This window comes from Gorilla gorilla, chromosome 12 (genome assembly GCF_029281585.2).
Source record: "Gorilla gorilla gorilla isolate KB3781 chromosome 12, NHGRI_mGorGor1-v2.1_pri, whole genome shotgun sequence".
In the NCBI taxonomy this organism is placed as follows: Eukaryota; Metazoa; Chordata; class Mammalia; order Primates; family Hominidae; genus Gorilla; species Gorilla gorilla.
Window position 1 is genome coordinate 59017017 of NC_073236.2, and position 9177 is coordinate 59026193.

Below are 9177 nucleotides of genomic sequence, written 5' to 3' on the forward strand. Positions count from 1 at the left end.
CTCTAGCCCTACTTAGAAACTTTGTCCCCTCTGCTCTTGTACTATTGTCTTTGGAGCAATTATGCTCTCCCAGGATTCAGAATGTTTCCCTGTCCCTGTGGAGGCTGGAAAGTTTTAGCTTCATGAGATATGCATTCACCATAAGAAAATGAAAGTGGTTAGAAACAGAATCATGAAATAATAAAGAACCACCCAAAGGACCGTGATCCCTGACTCCGCCGCCATGTCTACAGAGTCTGGGAACTCTGCAAGTGACAGAATTCACATGCAGTCCTTTATTAATCAATTCATTTTTATTCAACAACGATGTATAAAGCCCCTACTATGTAGCAAACGGTGTTAAGTGCTTAGAGCTTTCAGTCTAGTGGGCTCTGACCATTTGATTTACAAACTATGTGTTAGTCCCAAGTCATTCGCACTGAAAGGGCATACACAAGGGGCTGCCGAGCAACCTACCCTTTTCTAAAAAATAAGCACACTTCAGGGTTTATTGCTTCTTACTCTCTTGCCTTAAAGCTTTGGGTTTAGGTTTTTCTTTTTTTTTTTTTTTTTTTCCTCTCTCGAGACAGAGTCTCCTTCTGTCACCCAGGCTGGATTTAAGTGATACGATCTCAGCTCACTGCAACCTCCACCTCCCAGATTCAAGCAATTCATCCTGCCTCAGCCTCCTGGGTAGCTGGGATTACAGGTGCCCACCACCATGCCCAGCTAATTTTTGTATTTTTAGTAGATACTGGGTTTCATCATGTTGGCCAGTCTGGTCTTGAACTCCTGACCTCAGGTGATCTGCCCACCTTGGCCCCCAAAGTGCTGGGATTACATGTGTGAGCCACCACGCCCATACCATAGGCTTTTCTTTTTAAGACTTCCAACACCTCCCTAAGTGAACCTGAATAGCATTTCCCACTTTCTGCATTCAGTATATAATTCAAGCTAAGACATAGCTGTAGCTGTAGTAGTGCCTACCAATATATGGTCTACCTAAGAAGGGCTGATAATCTCACTGCTATTATTTCCGTACCTGATGTACTTCAGGGTAAAGTAGAACATTACAGTGTTCAAAGGGCTTAGCTCTTCCCTACCCCTGACTTATTGGTCTAGCACATTCCCCACTTCCACTCAGTTTTCTGCCTTATACTTCAGTTTCTTCTTCAAGCAGGAGTGCTCTTTTGAATTCCAACCCATTTGCCTAGGGTCCTAATACCCTTCCAAGCTCTAACCAACTTCATCCACAGGAAAGCATTTGATATTTACTCTTATTCTCCCACTTATTTACCAGAGTGAGTTCTTCCTTCGACGGACCACTCTGAAATACCACTATTCAGCTCACCACCTGCTCCTACCCACCTGATTTCAGGTACTCTCACCATCTGTGGCCCTCCTGCTATGCCAAGCCATCAGTTCTGCATTTTACCAAGCCCTGGCATACCTCCACCAACAATTATTATGCACAGGTAGTTCAAGGGTGGATTGAGACTGCCATCTTTCTTATGATATTTCTTTCCATAGGACAGCTAGAAAATTCAAAATTAAGCAGTAGTACAATGAGTTGAAATAATTTACAGATATTTTTAATGCTGGAGAAAAAATAATGATCCAATTAAATCTTCCCCTAAGAAATCATTATTCTATTGAGTCCATCCAAATAGCAGGGTGTGATTTTAATTATTATAATGGAACATAATTGTCACTAAACTGAGGAGTTAATTATTCTGAAAATAATTGTGTCATTCTTCTACAAATAAAATGATACAAAAATGTATTTTGTGGCTCCGAGTTTTAAATAATACCAACACAGCCAATATATTTACTCATGTGAAACTTAAGCAACAATCACTTGTGATTCGCCCAATTTTCTCCCAAGAGTTGGATTTGCAATTTTAAACTTGCAAATTATATGGAAACTTCATTATTTCTCTAATGGGAAACACAAGATTCTTACAGAAGTGCCTCAGAATTGGCATTTGCCATCTATCTTAAATGCCACCATCCCGTTGGAGTGTTGTTATAGGTCTCACTGAGACTGTCTAGTTGTTTGTCTTTTCTATTTTATAACTCTTGATCCATGGGTTAATTTTCAGACAATACAGCAGAGACCGAAAGACATGAAATTATCAGACATTATATTATCCTGAAATGAAGGCCAAAATTGTATCCCTGGAGAAAAACAGTCAGTATTCTCAAGGTTAAGATTGAATGGTGGCCCTCAGGGCATAATCGAAGAAGAGTCTTAGTCGAAAATAATGGAGTAGAAATATTTGGTAGCATAACTTATTTTCCTTATCTGGGACTTACTTCAATTAAGTTAAGCATCATTTCATACCGTGTTTCTAGATTTCTATTTGTTGGTATATCTGAACTTGCCTGCCTTTTCTATCGTACCACCCGTCTCACAGCCCATATTCTGGGGTCTTGGGGCCCTTTATCTGTAATATTAATGGTTTAATTAGAGTCTTATTCTCTCACGAAACCTGTCCTGTAAGTACTTGAATCAATTGGAACCATTAGTATGATTTGCTATCATAAAAGTCTTTTGGCTTTAAAATTATTCTTCAACTGACAGATGTCATAAAGTCAAGAGGGAGGGAGCTACATAATTTGGAACCGGCCCCAACGGATATGTCAGTGATCAGAGGGGCATATGGACACGGTAGAATTTAAGCTTTAGGTGAGGGAGAGTCAATTAAAGATTAAGTGAATACAAAGTTTCCATTGGGACCCTCTGATATCAATTGCTGTCATGGAAAACTAAGACTATACTCAGAATTCAAAAACAAGACTATTTTTTTTTTTAAGAACTAGAATTCAGGAAGGAAGAGGGGCTGGGAGCAGCACACACTAAATCCTTACTACATCAAAATTATAGAGTTTCATTTATTAATTAATATAGGTTGTATTCTAATATTTGCCTAGTGGTTAGCATGAAGTAAGAACCTCATGACATTCAGGTAGTAAAGATGAGAAAATGTAGCACTAAAATGGGCAGTGTGAGTGGCCAGAAAAAGAAAGAAAAAAATATGTAGGAAGAGGTTTTTCATGGAAACTCAGGAAGTATTTAGTTGGTGCAAAAGCGACTGCAGTTTTTGCCATGATTTTCAATGGCAAAAACCGTGATTAGTTTTGCACCAACTTAATAGAATGTTTTCACAGACAGAGAGGTCAATTGTATCAGAGGTTTTTGAGAATCAAATAAACTGAGAAGAGAAAAATGCTCATTGAATTTAACAATCTACATGTTATGGGTTACTTTAACAAGATGATTTTGTGGAAAGATGAGGATAGTAACTAGATTGGAAGACTGAGAAGTAAGTGGCATGAATGCTGACAATGATTATAGACTACCAAAGGGGAGATAGAAGATATGAGGAGAGGGTAAGAAGAAAGATTTGTTTATTTTTGTTTTCCTGTAAATTGGGAGGAACTCCAGTGTGTTTAGAAACAATTCAGCTGGGCCGGGCGCGGTGGCTGACGCCTGTAATCCCAGCACTTTGGGAGGCCGAGGTGGGCGGATCACGAGGTCAGGAGATCGAGACCACGGTGAAACCCCATCTCTACTAAAAATACAAAAAATTAGCTGGGCGCAGTGGCGGGCGCCTGTAGTCCCAGCTACTCGGGAGGCTGAGGCAGGAGAATGGCGTGAACCCGGGAGGCGGAGCTTGCAGTGAGCCGAGATTGCACCACTGCACTCCAGCCTGGGCGACAGAGCGAGACTCCGTCTCAAAAAAAAAAAAAAAAAAAAAAAAAGAAACAATTCAGCTGATAGGAAGTAAATGAATATGCAACAGAAAGAGAAGGGATTAAGCAGTACAGCATGGTGTCTGATCAGGCTAGCATTCAAGAGACCAAAGCAGAAATTCAATATGAGGGTTGGCCCCAGATTATAGGAGGAGCAGTTCCCGGCTCTGTCATTAACTCCTAAGAGCAATGCTAGAGGTTGGTAATTCCGTTTTCTCAGTTAAGATCTGCTTCTCTCTTTGTGAAATACCAGCAGCATATTTGAGGTTTGATTCCTGAGAGCCTTTTCCAATTTGAGATGAGGATTACATTATTTTTACAATGATGAGAAGCCTGAAACTCCACCTGCTTCCAGATAGGAAAGCAAACTTAAGACAATACTGCAAATGTGAGGCACACTCCGTCTGGGGTGTCCCTAACCACCAGTGACAGCTTCTGGTTATGTTGCTTATAGATCCTAATCCTGGGAGCAGAGGCTTGAGTTACTTATTAATGGAGAATGGAAAAAAGCGAGGTTGAGATATATTCTAAGTGTCATTTCTAAAATGTTGTTTTTAAAAAAGATTAAAAGGGGAAATAAATTTACTTTTGCTCTACTCGTGGCTCATGTCATACCGTTGGCACAGTCAATGGCCCTGCATGGTTATTCTGAGACTGTGGAGTCCAACAGAATAAAGTAAGCTGAAAGGGGAAGAGCCTGCCACTGGCCCAGAACTGGGTTCCATAAACTAAGCCCACAGACCCTACATACATTTTATTTCTATAAAAATAAATAAATAAATTCAAACAGTTATGCCTAGTAATTTATGTATCCTCCATGGCTGTGTTTGTGCAACAGTGGAAAAGTCGAACAGTTGTTACAGAGACCGTATGACTCTCATGGACTGAGATAATTATTCAGTCCTTTTTCAGAAAAGAATTGGAGCACTCTTGGCCTTGAGGAATGGAAGAGCTATGCCATGTCTCAGGCTATTGAAAGAGAAGGATGTGAGACTTCCCACTTTTCCGTGGAGGAGATGCTTTCAGACTGATCTAACAGGCAGAATCCACAGACCCAAATAGAGGGCTGGATAGTAGAGGCAGTGCCCAAGTCCTCATAAGTGTTCAGAGGTCAAGGTCCTTTCTTTTATTGGAGGACTGCAATTCCAAGGGGACTTTGCTTATGGAAGCAATGCAAAACCCAAGAATCAAGGCAGCAACAGAAGGCTAAGTTAGAAGCCATCTAACACTGGCTTTGGGTCACTTACCTTCAAGAGTCTGGTGGTACTGACTCTAAGGCAGAAGAGTCTGGGCAAAGAGTGATGGTCACTGTGTTGAAACAGAAGCCAGTAGACAAGATCCGTAGCAGCTGTAAATTCTTCATAAATTAAAATGATAAAGCCTGGCCTTGACTTCATTAGTAATAATAATAGCTTAGCTAACATTTGTTGAGTGCTTTCTAAGCTCTCATAATTACACCTTATACTAACATGCACAGCACACTATTAAGTTATTATTTTTTTAAATTTTAAGTTCTGGGATACATATGCAGAACATGCAGGTTTGTTACATAGCTATACGTGTGCCATGGTGATTTGCTGTACCTATGAACCCGTCATCTAGGTTTTAAGTCCCACATACATTAGGTATTTATCCTAATGCTCTCCCTCCCCTTGCCCCCCACCCCCCGACAGACCCCGGTGTATGATGTTCCCCTCCCTGTGTCCATGTGTTCTCATTGTTCAACTCCCACTTATGAGTGAAAATATATGGTGTCTGGTTTTCTGTTCCTGTGTTAGTTTGCTGAGAATGATGGCTTCCAGCTTCATCCATGTCCCTGCAATCAACATGATCTCATTCTTTTTTATGGCTGCATAGTATTACATGGTGTATATGTACCACATATTCTTTATCCAGTCTATATTGATGGGCATTTAGGTTGGTTCTAAGTCTTTGCTATTGTGAAAAGTGCTGTAATAAACATATGTGTGCATGTGTCTTTATAGCAGAATGATTTATAATCCTTTGGGTATATACCCACTAATGGGATTGGTGGGTCATATGGTATTTCTGGTTCTAGATTCTTGAGGAATTGTCACACTGTTTTCCACAATGGTCGAAATAATTTACACTCCCACCAACAGTGTAAGTGTTCTATTTCTTCACAGCCCCAGCAGCATCTGTTGTCTCCTGACTTTTTAATGATCACCATTCTGACTGACCTGAGATGGTGTCTCATTGTGGTTTTCATTTGCATTTCTCTAATGACCAGTGATGTTACCTTTTTTTCATGTGTTTCTTGGCCACATAAATGTCTTCCTTTGAGAAGTGTCTGTTCATATCCTTTGCCCACTTTTGGATGGGGTTGTTTTTTTCTTGTAAATTTAAGTTTCTTATAGATTATGGATATTAGAACTTTGTCAAATGGATAGATTGTAAACATTTTCGCCCATTTTGTAGGTTGCCTGTTCACTCTGATGCTAGTTTATTTAGCTGTGCAGAAGCTCTTTAGTTTAATTAGATCTAATTTGTCAATTCTGGCTTCTGCTGGAATTGCTTTTGGTGTTTAAATCATAAAGTCTTTGTCCATGCCCTTTTGCTAGCCCTGAAAGGTATTGCCTAGGTTTTCTTCTAGGGTTTTTATGGTTTTGGATTTTACATTTCAGTCTTTAGTCCATTTTGAGTTAATTTTTGTGTAAGATATAGGAAGAGGTCCAATTTCTGTTTTCTGCATATGGCTAGCCACTTTTCCCAACACCATTTATTAAATAGGGAATCCTTTCCCCATTGCTTGTTTTTGTCAGGTTTGTCAAAGATCAGATGGTCATAGGTGGGTGGGGTTATTTCTGAGGCCTCTGTTCTGTTCCATTTGTCTATATATCTATTTTGGTACCAGTACCATGCTGTTTTGGTTACTGTAGCATTGTAGTATAGTTTGAAGTCAGGTAGTGTGATGCCTCCAGCTTTGTTCTTTTTATTTAGAATTGTCTGGGCTACACAGGTTCTTTTTTGTTCCACATGAAATTTAAAGTAGTTATTTTCTAATTCTGTGAAGAAAGTCACTGGTAGCTTGATGGGAATAGCATTGAATCTACAAATTACTTTGGGCAGTGTGGCCATTTTCACGATACTGATTCTTCCTATCCATGAGCATGGAATGTTCTTCCATTTATTTGTATCCTCTTTTATTTCATTGAGTAGAGTGGTTCGTAGTTCTCCTTGAAGAGGTCCTTCACGTTTTATTCCTAAGTACTTTATTTTCTGCTAGCTTTTGAATTTGTTTGCTCTTGCTTCTCTAGTTCTTTAACTGTGATGTTAGGATGTCAGTTTAAGATCTTTCTTGCTTTCTGATGTGGGCATTAAGTGCTGTAAATTTACCTCTTAACACTGCCTTAGCTGTGTCCCAGTGATTCTGGTACGTTGTCTCTTTGTTCTCATTGGTTTCAAAGAACTTATTTATTTCTGCCTTAATTTCATTATTTACCCAGGAGTCTTTCAGGAGCAGGTTGTTTGATTTTCATGTAGTTGTTCAGTTTTGAGTGAGTTTCTGAATCCTGAGTTCTAATTTAATTGCACTGTGGTCTGAGAGACTGTTATGAATTCTGTTCTTTTGCATTTGCTGAGAAGTGTTTTACTTCCAATTATGTGGTCAATTTTAGAATAAGTGCCATGTGGTGCTAAGAAGAATGTGTTCTGTTTATTTGGGTTAAAGAGTTAGATGTCTATTAGGTCCACTAGATCCAGAGCTGAGTTCGAGTCCTGAATATCCTGTTACTTTTCTGTCTCATTGATGTGTCTAATATTGACAGTGGGGTAGTAAAGTTTCCCACTATTATTGTATGGAAATCTAATTCTCTTTGTAGGTTTCTAAGAACTTGTTTTATGAGTTTGGGTGCTCCTGTATTGGGTGCATATATATTTAGGATAGTTAGCTCTTCCTTGTTGCATTGATCCCTTTACCATTAATGCCCTTCTTTGTCTTTGTTGATCTTTGTTGGTTTAAAGTCTGTTTTATCAGAAACTTGGATTGCAACCCCTGCTTTTTTTTGCTTGCCATTTGCTTGGTAAATATTCTTTCATCCCTTTATTTTGAGCCTATGTGTGTGTTTGTGTGAGATGGGTCTGCTGAATACAGCACACCAGTGGGTCTTGACTATCCAATTTGCCAGTCTGTGTCTTTTAATTGGTGGGATTTAGCCCATTTACATTTAAGGTTAATATTGCTGTATGTGAATTTGATCCGTCATCATGATGCTAGCTTGTTATCTGGCACATTGGTTGATGCAGTTTCTTCACAGTGTCGTTGGTCTTTACATTTTGGTGTGTTTTTGCAGTGGCTGGTACCAGTTTTTTTTCTTTCCATATTTAGTGCTCCCTTCAGGAGCTCTGGCAAGCCAGGCCTGGTGGTGACAAAGTCCCTCAGCATTTGCTTGTCTGGAAAGGATTTTATTTTTCCTTCACTTATAAAGCTTAGATTGGCTGGATATGAAATTCTGGGTTGCAAATCCTTTTCTTTTAGAATGTTGAATATTGGCCCCTACTTTCTTCTGGCTTGTAGGTTTTCTGCAGAGAGATCTGCTATTAGTCTGATGGCTTCCCTTCATAGGTGACCTGACCTTTCTCTCTGGCTGCCCTTAACATTTTTTCCTTCATTTCAACCTTGGAGAATCTGATGATTATGTGTCTGGGGTTGATTTTCTCATGGAGTATCTTAGTGGTGTTCTCTGTATTTCCCAAATTTGAATGTTGGCCTGTCTTGCTAGATTAGAGAAGTTCTCCTGGATAATATCCTAAAATGTGTTTTCCAACTTGATTCCATTCTCCCCATCACTATCAGGTACACCAATCGATTGTAGGTTTGATCTTTTCACATAGTCCCATAATTCTTAGAGGCTTTGTTCATTCCTTTTCATGCTTTTTTCTCTAATCTTGTTTTCATGACTTATTTCAGCAAGGTGGTCTCCAATCTCTGATATTTTTTCTTCCTCTTGATCAATTCAGCTATTGCTACTTGTGTATGCTTCACGAAGTTCTCATGCTGTGTTTTTCAGCTCCATCAGGTCATTTATATTCCTCTCTAAACTGATTATTCTAGTTAGCAGTTCCTGTAACCTTTTGTCAAGATTCTTAGCTTCCTTGAGTTGGGTTAGACATCCTCCTTTAGCTCAGAGGAGTTTGTTATTATCCACCTTCTGAAGCCTACTTTTGTCGATTCATCAATCTCATTCTCTGTCTAGCTTTTTGTCCTTGCTGGAGAGAAGTTGTAATCATTTGGAGGAGAAGAGGCATTCTGGCTTTTGGAATTTTCAGCGTTTTTGCACTGGTTTTTTCTCATCTTCGTGGATTTATCTACCTTTGGTCTTTGAGGCTGATGACCTTTTGATGGGGTTTTTGTGTGGGGGTCTTTTTTATTGATGTTGTTGTTGTTGCTTTCTGTTTGTTAGTTTTCTTCTAACAGTAAGA